Below are 13,190 nucleotides of genomic sequence, written 5' to 3'. Positions count from 1 at the left end.
CAATGACACTATTAGTAGTATTACTCCTATTGACACCACTACTGCTACTAATATGTTAATGAGTCATATCATTAACAGATTAAGAATGAATTATGTACTGAGGTAATGTATGTTACACTTTGATTTCAAGTGAAGGCCGTTTGCAAATGTCATGCATGCCTTACTGTGGGGATGTATTTCCCTGCTTAGGAGCTCTGGTGCTAGAGAAACATTTGGCATTGCTCCTAGAAGTTTTCCACAGAATTGCTGTTTATTAAATGGTGCTACTTATTTTGCTCTTGTTTTCATTAATGAAATAAGAAAGGACCTAATTCTATATTTTTTGAGGCCCAGAATTTCCCATTAGTTTTGAAAGGAACACGAAAGAAAAGAAGAAAAATACAGGGCCAGTCCTCAAATGTGCTCTTTGGGGTAGGAGAAAAGAGACAGTGAAGCATGCCTCTTTCTGACTCCTGCGATTTCAGAGAAAATTCCCAGAGAAGCACCTTTAGCATGGTAATATCCATAGTCTACCTACCATGGCCTGGACAACGTTTCAGCAGCATGCTTTACGCAAAGTAATATTCTTCTGTGTCAACAGAACGATACTTGATTTATATCTGCGGATTTGAAATTTGATGCTGTGACTTAATTTTTGGAGGAACTGTATTCCCTTCCAGGGGAAATTCTTGTTTAAGAAAGAAAGAAAGGAAGGGGGTGGGGGAAGAAAAAAAGAAAAGAGCAGGAATGATAGAGGTTACAATAGTATTACGTTACCAATTGGATAAACTGACAAAACAGCCTACTGTGACTCGGAGAGTTTAATTTTGTACATTTTGGCAACTTCTTAAAGCAGAAAATGAGAGCAGTACTGTCAACAGGGCTTTTGATATTTCTCGGTGTTTATACTAGAGATGAAAGTGCATTCTGAATTAGGGAGGAAGGCAGCAGGCCAGATTCTGACTTTGGCGACAAGAGGTGATAAACGCTGCAGATCTACCCCCCTGTAACAGCAGGTAGGAAATGGTTCTCCTGTTGCACAAGATGTTGTGAGGTTTCAAGTTTTTTCCATTCCGCTTGAAAGACATAGGATCCATAAAGGGTTTGGTTTTTTCTTATTACCGCAATAAACCAGTAGATAGCCAAGTCACTCGCTTGGTGTATGGGAGACCCAGCATCATGTTCCTGCTCTTTCTGGTTCAGTCTTCTGGCCTCTGGGCTGCAGAATTGGTCTTGCTGTTACCAGCAAATATTTTATGACTTACATCCGATATGAAATGACTCCTACAGAAAAGCAACATCCAAGAATGGCCTCTTGCTGGGGCGTTAAGATATCCCTCTTGGATTTAGGAGATCCAAGTTCAACTCCCTGATCTGTATCAGGCCTTCAAATGTATGTCTTTTGCACTCCAGCTAAATGCTGGAACTGTTGGCTGCTCTGGGCAGGTTTGTTTATGTGTGTTTTGACCAGAATTTTCCTCCTGGACCAGAGAAACCTTTTCCCAATGGAAGTTTCACTGAAGCTGATATGTATAAACAACCAAAAAAGCATGTTGGGGAGGGGGGACAACAAACTATCAGAACCAATTCTCTGAACAAATATGGCTTAAGACATATGTTTGCCAGCGATTCAAATCGGTTTCTGTGCAATTGTGTCCTTTTGCTAAGATTTAATGGAAAGAGCTATAAATTGTGGTTATGATTAGCCAGCAAGAAAGGTATCTGTCAGGCAAGTTCTGCCACCCTTACTCATGTGCAGTACTTCATTTCACAGGTTGTCTTGGCTATTTTGTTGGACAATCCCTGTAAGGCTGCTCTGCCCTGCTCCTCTGCCTCCAGCAGTGCTATTAAGGGAAGGAGGGAGTTGTGAATTCCTGCAGTCTTTGGTAAGGTACAACTTCCTTCCTTGCTCACAACTAATGAGAAAGGCTTCACCTCTTCTCCAAACTTTCTTGCCTGTTTATTTGTAGAGGCCAGTATCCAGACAGTATGGGTAGTGCTTCAAACCAGACTTGGACCTGGGATGTAGGCTGGTCCAGCTCAGCTGCACAGTAGAGTTTTTGTTGTGTGGAGGCATCTTAGTGTCCTGCTTGGGACATATCTTGCCTCTAAATAAATGGTCTGCCCTGCAGGGTAAGGTAATTCTCAACATGAGTGAGGCTGGTGGAGCTGGCCTTATAAAAATATCTGGGCAGTGGAAGAAAGTAACTGCTGTTTTCCAAGAAGATGCATTTTTCTATTTTAATTTTTTTAAGGCTGTGATAAAATAAATGTTGTCTATGATGTAAAGCTGAAGGGTTGACCAGAACTTCCTTTGTGGTCAAGCTCTTTTTTTATTGATTGATTTTGAGTCCTCTAAATTTGTCAGGCTCACAAGTGTAGCGGTGACTTAAGTTATAAGAGAATGTTTGTGTCTTTAAGGAAAAATACAGCGACCCCTCCTCCCCCTTGCCCTTCTCAACCTTGTAAGGAAACCTACACTTGGCCAGAATATTTTTTCTCCCTCAGTGGAAAATGTTGATTAAATATTCAGAAAAAAATAGCAATTAAACCCCTCATACTCCTAAATCCCAAGAATCTTTAATGGGAAACTGCTGAATATGGAATAGTTGCATAATTTTGGCTGAAAATGCACATTGGCATTTTTTGGTAGAAGCTCAAAACTTTAAGAGAAATGTTGTGAAACAATCACTTTTCTGTTGATAAAAAGAGATATTTTTTCAAGCATTTCTGTGCAAGCTGTTCTGCAGTTGAGTTGGTTGAGCAAAGGCATAGCCACATGGCTGTGCCGCTGAAAGGTACATGAGTGACTTTCCACACTAATTTTTTCTGTCTGAGCCAGAAATTGTTTCAGTTCAGCTTTTTGGTCATTCTTCACACCAGGACAGACATCAGGGTGTGGACTGGGATCATTTGAGTGGTCAAGTCCAGTCTTGTCACACCGTACTGATGCTGCTGCTGCTGTCAGCCCCTCAGGGTCTGGCATCAAGCTCTCTGCACTTTTGGGACACATCTTTGCTTAGCTGGTTTTACTGGGGTAAAATTCCTCCTCTTATTACTCCCCACTGGCATACACTGCTTTACTGCTGACTCAGATTTGTTCTACAAACAATGTGTAAGTGTGGTGTGTGGAGGTACAAAATACGAAATGACCAGGTGAGATGACCAGGTTATGGCAAGTCAGTGACCCGAACAGCAAAGCTCAACTGAACTCTGTGTAATGAGGTCACAAAGTACTCAGTCCTCAGATAATACAGAATTACTCATCTTCCTTCAAAATCCATGCTTACTTGTGTAGCTAGCTTTTGAATGTAGAAATATATGGAATCTGGATATAAGAAGTGAATTCCAGGAAAGAGAAAAACAAGCAATATGAATGTGGAAGAGCTTTGCAAATCCATGTAAACCCTGCACTGTTTCTCTTATTCCCTGGGCACGTTGGCTGCTTCTCTAGCGCGTTCAGTACTCAGTGGTTCTCTGGGTTTTCTGTGTTAGGGGTCTGATCCCTCTCCCATCTGACTGGGTCTTGCTTCTGGTTGAAGATTTAGAGAAGAGCTGGATATTGGCAATCTGCAAGACTGGAAAGAGAAAAGGTGGAGCCACGTTTTGATATCAGTTGAGTTTATTTACACCATTTAGGATGTGGACTTCTCTGCTTTGTTTTCCCTCAAGGGAAAGAGATACAGAGAAGTTAAAGGAGCTCCTGTGTATGATTGCACAGTCAGCAGCAGAATCAGCCATGTAGGTTGCCTGTGAGGGTATTTCTTCATGTTGGCTCAGTTGAGCTGTTGTTGAGGTCAGTTTTTCCAGTGATCTCTATTATGGGAGCTGAGGTTGGCCATTCCTCATCCACATCCCAGTTGGCGAGGGGCCCTTATGATGGCCAGGAGTACAGCTCCAGAGTAAACTAGATGCTCACAAGGTACACAAGGCAGTTTTCAGTGGCACTAGGGAAAACAGTTACCAGAAGGGGAAGAGATTTCTTTCCACAGACCTTTGTTTTAAAGGGTATTTTGGGGTGCGAGTTAACCTTTCCTTGGGTCTCTTGCCAGCAGGTGGGAACCTTTTTAAGTTGTCCTTTTTCTGAGAAGGGCTGAATCGTCCGCCCTAAAGCATCCCTTAATGCAATTAAAACCAGCAGTACTGCTTCTCCAACACTGGGGCCTCCGATACTGGGAGGGGAAGCGGTAGCTCTTCTTTGAAGTCCCACCTACGTGAACATCAGTGGCAGGACTTCAAAGGGAAGCTGCTATTTCCTGTTGGAGCTCAGCCCTGGTGCTCAGCACTGCTAGCAAAGCAGTCAGACTGGTTGTAAAGGCACTGATCCAGCAGAGAACTTAAGCACATGCTTAAGTCCCTCAGGACTTAACCGCATGGTCTGCTGGGTTGGGACTCAGCTCGTCTGGAGACTGGACTGATGGTCAGGGTTACGTCTCCCAGGTCAAATTTTCAAGGGGAAGACCCAGGTTAAAAGGCCTTTCACAAATGGCTTGATGGGTGCTGCAAAGCTGGGCTCGCCATTCATAACCCAAAGGCTTGGGGCACCTGTGCAGCAGCAGGAGGTGGAAATACCACAAGCAATACTACTGAATTTAGCAAACAACCTGGAGACAGACAACAGGTTGCAGTAACTATCAGTAAATGCTTGTAAATCATGAATTCGGAGCTAGCCTAAATCAGCATTGTTGAGTTCACCTCAGAGGAGCTGGCCAGGTGAGGATCTGGCCCAATAAATAGAGTTGTAAAGATGGGACTCTATTTGCAAACAGGTAAGAAATGCTAAAGGCACAATCACTCAGCCCCACCTTTTGCTGAGTAATATTTTGTTTTAGTGTTAGTTCCTCTGCTGTCTGTGGAGCTACTTGCAGACTAACGGATGGCAAAATTGGGATGTAATTTTCTAGCAAGCATTACTTAGGTAATTCATGTAATTGGCACCAACTTACTCTCTCAGTTTTTGTCCTCAGGCTACAGACAGACCTTGTGGTCGTGATCTGCAGTTGGTGCACAGGTACCACACACTGCTAGCCCTGTTCTCAGCATCATGTTATTCCCTCTTCCGTAGCAGTGCAGCATGAGAGGTTCTCCCTCATCACAGCCTACATGAAGCCCCATGGTTGCCTTACGTGTAGTAATTAAAAGATGTCTGGGAGATGTTCCATGCTGGCAGCATGGGTGTTTGCAATTGGAAAGGCTGCTCTTCTTTGTGAAACAGATGTATTGGATTGAATATGGTACTTTTGTAGGCTGTGGGAATAAACAGGTCACGAAGACAGAGAAACCCCAGTATTTTCCAGGTCCCGCTCCCTGAAGTCCTCCTGTACTTGGGCTAGCACTGCCTGCCAAACCTGATAGTAGACTGCGGTTTTCCTCCACCGTGCTGTTCTCCCTATAGGGGAACACATTGCCTAGCTGCTAATCCCCCATCCCAAGACAGTGAACCAAGAACAATGTATGGATATTGTCATCTGAGACAAACTGGAAGCATCTTCATTTGGATTATGAAATCACCTATGAAACTGTTAGGACACTGGTTTTGGATGTCACCAGCAGACATCTGCCCAGCCATTCAGGTTCCCAGAAGAAAATTCTGACATATCTTCACTGTGCAGATAAGCACTGCGTAGTTAGTGCTGACCAAAGAAGCAAAACTTAATTCTGTGCTGACCTGATGTGCCTGCAGTCCTGTGGTGCTGCCCAGGGAAAGTAAAGCCCCCACACCTCCACTTCTTGGTTCGGGTGTAGGATGCTAGGACAGTGCTAATGTTACTGTTAGTGCTGCATGATATGTCCTTGGCATACTCCTCGTTGGCTCAGGTTGGTGTCTCCACTCTGTGATTTTGTGTGAAGGTCTGTTTGGAAGTACCCGCATGCAAAGAGCAGACATGCTTTTCTTTGGATGGGTAGGGTTGGATGGGGCAGTCATTGACAAACAGCAGCATGACTCATTGCTCACACCTGAATGCTCTGCAAGGGGTTTTTGCTCCTGAAAGTAAGTGTGGTCACTTCACCTGAGAGTGAAGCTGGTGACCTCAGAGACTTGAAAAAGATCAAACTCAGCTTTTCTGCACCTTGAAAATTCACAAGACTCAGCTGATGCAATTTCTTGGGAAGGAAGCCTTGTGTTGTGACTGAGGCATGGGACTAGTGTGCAAGAAAAGTGTTCAGTTCTTGGTGCTGACACAGGTGTCTCAGGTGGCCTTGAGCAGTTCATTTGGTCTCTTTTTTCTTTGGTCTCCCACCTGTAAATTCGGCTAATAATTCCTTATCCATCTGGGTATTAGCCAGCAAGTTTTTCAGGTAAGGGGTATATCTCATTGTGTGTTGTATAGGTACTAGGTTTGCTCTTGAGCAGAATTCTCCTGTAAAATGAAGAAATAATATTAATAACCAATTGAAGCAGGATGGATTTTTGGAAGGACTGCTTCTAAAGGCTCTTTGGATTCAAAGAAGGTGCATTTTGTTAATCTTCTTAATTTGTGTGGTTTCTACCCATGGGTTAGTACTGAAAGGGTTTTATCCGATTCAGGGTGTACATGCAAATATTTCTATTTGAATAATACTGGAGAATAAATTTAGAAATGTTTAAAGAAGGTATGAATACCTCAATCTGCTAGGTGGAAAAATTACTACTTCTTGTGGGTAACCCAACCTGTTTAAGTTGCTAAAAACATAACTGACTTAAAAAAAAGAGGAGAAGGCATAGCTGAAAAGAGAGCTTTTTTAAAAAACAACTCTCTTCAGATTTCTAGTTTAATATTTCACCATGCAACAGTATTTTCATAACTGCAGCTTTTTTGGGCAGATGTGGGGGAAATTAGAATATATTAAAGAACTCTGGAAACCACTTTCTATTTGTAAAACATGTTGTGTGTGTATCATAACACCTACAGTACTTGTAGCTTTGCCAGATTGTGCATCGACTGCCAGAATTTTCCTTGCTAAATGACAATATACTACTTTGTGGGTATTGAAAACAAATATTTTGAGGGGAGGGAGCATTCTCATCCACAAAACGTTCATCGTGCTTGCAATATTCAGCCATAGTGTTTTATTTGAAGGCAGTTGCGTTTTTCAGCTGCTTACCATAAGTCAAAGGATAGATTTGATGAATGTTTGTGTGCTCTCTAACTGTTCATTGGTATGTATTTTTTGCAATATAGCAGCCCCTAGGGGCTCTGAAGGAGATGAAGGCCTTGGGATTCTGGGCACTGTACAAACATGTAGTAGAGGACACTAGTGGAAATTGAAAAATATGGTTGTTATCTTCAGAAGTGCAGCCCCAGAGTAGTTTTACCTGCACAAGACGGTGTTGGGATGGATGTGAGATTGCCCATCTGGGTGGATGGAGCAAGGTAGATGGTGCTGGCATGCAGTATGATCAGGTGAAGCCATGGGACATTGCAATGAGGACTACTGGTATAGTGTCTGGTACTGGAAATAAAGGAGATGGGAGAGATGCGTTGCTGGCTGGGCAGCCACCATTGCTGCTGAATAGGTTATGTAAAGGCTACAGCTTTGCTATGAGATGAAGATATACAGCGGATATCTCTAACCGGCTGACATTACCAATTATCCCAGGGTCTCCCACACAACTGTGGGTTTTGAGGGTGACACAGAGGCATTCCCTTGTCAACATGAGATGAGCTCTGACAGATCCCACTGTATAAAAGTCTCCAGAAGAGGAGTGAAGAAGGAGAAAACAGGATTAGAGGCTGCTGAGGTCTCCTCGGTTCAGCCGCTGGAACAGCCTCCACTGGGCTTTTGCTGCTGCTTATGAAGTAAAGCTGTCTTAAGACTGCTCTAACTTACACCCAGAGTTATGCCCCACCACAGCCCGGCACAGAGCTGTTCCTGTGCCAAAACCCAAGAGGAGCCCGGAGCATTGCCCAATTCCCTTCAGTGCTGTGATGTCATCAGCACATTGCAAGCTGCATTTGCCAAGCACAGAAGTGGACACATTTGCTGACATTTTGTATTATGTTTCAGTCGCACTCCTGGTTTTGTTTGGCATAAAAGCTGTGATTAAAATGTAAGCTAATTAGTAGTTAGTTATTAATATCTACTTGCTTTTTAATCTTAATAGACAGTTGTGATCAGTTTTCACAGGTATAAAGAACTAGTGTCCTGCTAAAAACTGTAACGTGCTTTAATCCGCAGCTGAGCAGTTTTCTGTGACTGGAGAGACCTGTTGGTTTTTAGAATTTGTTATTAGAGATGGATGATTAAAATAGAAAGGAAATGGAAAGATGTTTTGGAGTCACTTAGGAAAAAATATTCCGGAATGGACTCTTCTGGGTTTTTTTTACTCTCCTTCTAGAAATTATATTATCTGGGATGGATGGGGTTGCTCCAGAGGCTTCAGGGCACATTAAAGGGTAATAAAAGGGCATGGGGTGAGAAAAAGGTTCCTGCTGGGTTAAAGAGAGACACACGATAGCTCATCTGGGAGCAGAGAGTCAGGTTTAATAATGTCCTTGCTAAACACAGTTAATAATTGAGGTCAGGGCCCTGGGTGAGGGTAATAAGGGGATAGTCTCCCATGTGTGGAGTGATGGGGTAAAGACAAGCTGTTCAGAGTACACAAGTGATGCTGATAGCAGGCGCACAGCAGAGCTGGGCTGGGTCGCTTGGGACCATGATGGCAGCAAGTAGTTCACAAAGCACTGCTTTTTGTGTGTGTGTGTGTGTCTTTTATTTTAAAATGCCTGATAATTACATCACTTGCAGAATAGGGGGGCAGCACAGAAGCAAGTGTGCTGGTTTAGCACAGTCAAAATGCTAACTAATCAACTAGTAGAGATCTGGTTAAGACAACAGGCTTATCTTGCTCCATCTTGCTGATGTGGTAATGTATAGCTGGAATTAGGAACTAAAGGGCTATGAATGTTTCCATCCGAAGGATTGGGTTTAGGTATCTGAGGGTCATTATGCATGCTGTACATCAGAGTGCCTCCCAAATCCCAGTGCAGTCATCCTCAGAGCGCTCTGCTGAAGGCAGGATTACCTTTTCCTTGTTGTACAGGTGAGAAATCAAACTACCAAATACCCGAGAGACTTGACTAAAGTTGTACAGGGAATCTCTGTCAAAAGAGTTAGGTTTTTACTGTAAGCACTGGTGCTGACCAGTTCTCATAGGGCATTTACACTCACATGGTCTGTGTCACCACTGACATGGGCATGTTCTCACAAAAATGTTGGGAGAAGAGTTCATTCCTACTACAAGAGACAAAATGTGTGATGATCATGTTCAAGACACCATTTTTTGGGTTACAAATGAAACTGAACTGTTAAGAGTAGAACAAATATTACTTTCTTGTTACATCTAGTTGTCATCAGTCTAAGAAGGCCAAACCACCTCTGTATCAAGGAAATGGTGAAGGATAGCCTTTATCTGAAAAACACAAACTTATTTAATGTGTTGCTCACATTGCATGGCCTGTACTTCATGGCCCTGATCCTGCCACAAGGTGTGGGTAGAATAATGCCTATTGGTTTTGGTGGGACCATGGGCTGCATGCTGCAAGCCTGGTGCTTTCTGTGCGACAGGATTTGAGCTACAGCTTTCTGGGACGAGGCACGTGTTATTCTTGGCACAGCAGGGGAAAGCAAGTGCAACCCATCACAGTTTCTTCTATCTCATGGCAAAGTTGGAGGGAGGATGGAAAAAAAATGCTCTCTGATCACAACTCATGTATGTGCTTTGGCAGAGAGAACACAGTGTAATTGTGGGCCAGAATTTTGCCATTAAGTGGTAAATCCTTGAAAACTGTAATTCTGCAGACTTTAGGCACGGGAAAAGAATGTTTCTCAGGTTTGCACTGAGAGCTGGGAGGAATGGGAACATGTTGGCGGGGAAGAGAGGCATTGCGGTGCTGTGTAGATCCGGGTTCAGGTCCAGACACTTGCACGGTTTCTGTTGCAGTATGGCCCCGCCTATGCACTTGATCAGCCAGTGCCTTTATTGCCCTTCCCATTACATAGGAGGGGGGAAACTACCTCTACCTAGTTAAAAGGTCTGGGAAAAGGACACCCTCTTCTTAGTCAATACATTGCCTAGCACAGCATCAATACGTTGCCTAGCACAGGCAGGGTCCTGTGACCTGCAGGGACTTCCATGCCAGCAATTAATAATAAATCACAAATATCATACAAGTTCTCTGACAGACCCTTCCTTCCTTCCACAGGCTTGTACTCAAGGTATGGGGTAAGAAAAATAAAAAAGGAAAGAAACAGCTTATTAAATGGCCAGATTGCATTAGTTTGGCAGTCTTTGCTTGAAAAAGGCCTGGTAGCACATGAAAAATTAATCAGTATGTGAAGGACTGGAACATTAGCACAAGATCTAGTAGACTGATGAAGGACTGAAAATACTGCATGAATAAGTCATTCATAGCTTATTATCCCAGTAATCATTTCCTCAGTGATAACCACTTTTTAGAAAGCATTAAACTGAACATGGCATGGACTTAAAATTTAAGATAAATTCAGGTCACATTTTGGCTGTCCTTGAGGTTGAGTGGCAGAGGGGGGATGGTGGGAAACGAGCCATTTCTGTGAGCTCTTTGTGAAGGGATGTGTGCTGGGCAAGTCCCCAGGGTCAGCAGCGCCCAAAGAGCGATCTTATAAGGGATGCAGTTATATACAATTCCTCTCACATCTAAATGCCACAGATGTCCTATGTCAGTAAAATACTTGGCATAGCTTGTGGCTAGCTGGACCTTCCACGTCCCTGCTCCTGAGCATGGGTCCCATTCCAAAAAATAGTATGTCGTCTGCAGAAAAAATATTATACCGTGAGGCATAAGTTAATCTTAATTGCTGTGTTTCCTCACTTTTTAGGCTTGGCTTTGTCACTGCCGTAATGTTCTTTTAATGTTGTTATTGTTTCATATATACATTAAGTGTTTTACAAATGATGGATGGCCAGGTCTCTCTGATGTTTGGTTGCAACAGCTCAGTTACATGTACTGCTAAAATGTTAGCCAAAGGAGACGATTAAGAGTCTGTGTGTACAACTAAGATGGATTTGGGGCTTCTGATCCTCTGGCTGGGTGTTTTCTGTCCTCACAGGTATTAACAGCCCAGATTACGCTGTTGTACCCCTTCTATAACTTCTTCTGCGTTACTCCACTGTTCCCAGAGGAGACTCCATCCCTGCTAGTGGTGGCGGGTGCTCCCAAAATCACAGAGTCCCAATTGTCCTCCCTGTGCGATTCATTTGCCACATGTTTAAAAATGAATGTAGCTATGTGAATAAGAGGAAAAGTTCAGGCAGAGGAATAATTTATAATTCCCAATAATATTGCTTCTAGCTACTGCTCTATAGTGCCAGTTCCTGCCCAATGTGGTTTAAGCAGCTAACAGCTATAAAAGTTTGTTGACCTGAGAGGCTTAGTATCAACCATAGGTACAGTCAAAGTCAATATGGAGGCTGAAAATCCAGTGCTAATAGAAAAATAGAAGTCAATATTTAGGATGTGAGTCAGGAACTTAAAATAGGAAAGTGAAACAGATGAAGGCTGTAGCTGCAAGAGTGCTGGAGGTGAAATGTTTAGATCCAAGGACCACTGCTGATTACTATCTTCCCCTCTAACAAGGTTGCTCATTCTGCTTCAGAAATTCATTTCCAGTGGCCAGGCCACCTCCCTGACCTATATTCCTCAGACTGCCATTACGTCAGAGCCTGCCTATTTGGGGTTATAAGTGAAATCCTCTGTCTTCTAGGTGAAATCCGCAGGTAATTATATGTGGGGCAAATATGGGCTGGGGCATGGAGAGGCCAGGAGAAGAGTTTGGCTTAGCTCTGTTTATATTGGAAAATCCCCTTTCTAAGGCTGTACTGTTAAGCCTTGAAAGGGAGGGGGCACAGGGGAACTTCCCCCATACGAGGCAGTAGCTGCTGGGAACAGGGATTTCACAGTGCGGCTCTTCCAGCTAAGCGTTGGGCGGAAAAGTAACCAGCCGTAAGTGGGGGTTTTCGTTCTGGAGAGGGGCATGAGGAACTGAGAGCTCTTACCCACAAATGAAAATGATGTGGCCTTATTTACACGATGAGGGATGGGGAGCAATGCCCGAGCATGCTGATGATGAATTTATATGCCCTTCAGTGAGGTGGTATTTTAATTTATACATCCTTTCCTCAGTATGGTTGCAGTGGACCAGATCTCCAGCAGATGTGAATCTGTCCAGCTCCATTAAAGTCAGTAGAGCCTCTTTATTCTAGCTAGGGACCGCATCCACATCTTCTGGTATTTAAAGAAATTGCCACCTGCCAGGTTCTCCCATTGCATTCCCTTTCCATAGAAAGACTTGGTATCTGAGAAGGTTTCTCAGGACTCACACTGACATTATTTTGCTACTGTAAGAGGACCCCATCATATCCTCCTCCAAGACATGTGATGACATTCCTTAGCTTTGGCTTTGATGTCATAACATTGTTTTCACAGACTTGCCCTGATCTTGTTGTGACAAGGTCAAGTCCCATTCAATTCAAGAGGGAAGTATTAATACCAGGGTGAAAAACCCTGGTATTAATTAAGCTCTGAGCATTAACTTCAGGCATATGCTGCTGTCTTTATTTCTTGCATGTAAAGTGCTACAGCCAACACAATTGGTTCATGATGCAATCCTAGCTTTGATTAAAAAAAAAAAAGTATGTACTCTAATGAGTGATTGCTGGACAGGAAGGAATCAGATTCAAAATCTGAACTGTGCTCAAAAGTAACACCAGAAGTAGCAGGGAGATAAGTCTCACAAACTGTGTTGCAGCACCACACAGTTGACTGGGAAAATCTGTTATCAAAACTATTTTCTTGTGAAAAGTAAGGTTTGTTTGAACTGAACTACCTGAGGTCTCTATATAAATTTGAGTTTTTAATTTTTAAATCTAAATGCCCCAAACCTCAAATATTTAAGCTGAAACAGTTTGATTGTAATATGGTTCCTGTTCCATGCTACCGCATCTGACTATTGTGAACTGCATCAGGTTTTAATTTAAAGTAATTGCAGACTCTATAATTTGCTAGCATTATTGTAATATCAATAGTGTTTGTTATTTTTTCTGACCAAGTGCTCAGGCCATATGGCATGTCAGCACATCCTAAAATATATACATTGGGTTATGCAATGCCTGGTAGCTATTTAACTTAGTATTTCAGGTGTAGAAACTGAGGCACATTGCAAAGAATGATTTGCCCATGGTCCTTAAT

Source organism: Haliaeetus albicilla, chromosome 7 (assembly GCF_947461875.1).
Source record: "Haliaeetus albicilla chromosome 7, bHalAlb1.1, whole genome shotgun sequence".
Lineage (NCBI taxonomy): Eukaryota > Metazoa > Chordata > Aves > Accipitriformes > Accipitridae > Haliaeetus > Haliaeetus albicilla.
The sequence above is the reverse complement of the archived record's forward strand: the minus strand, read 5'-3'. Positions refer to the sequence as shown.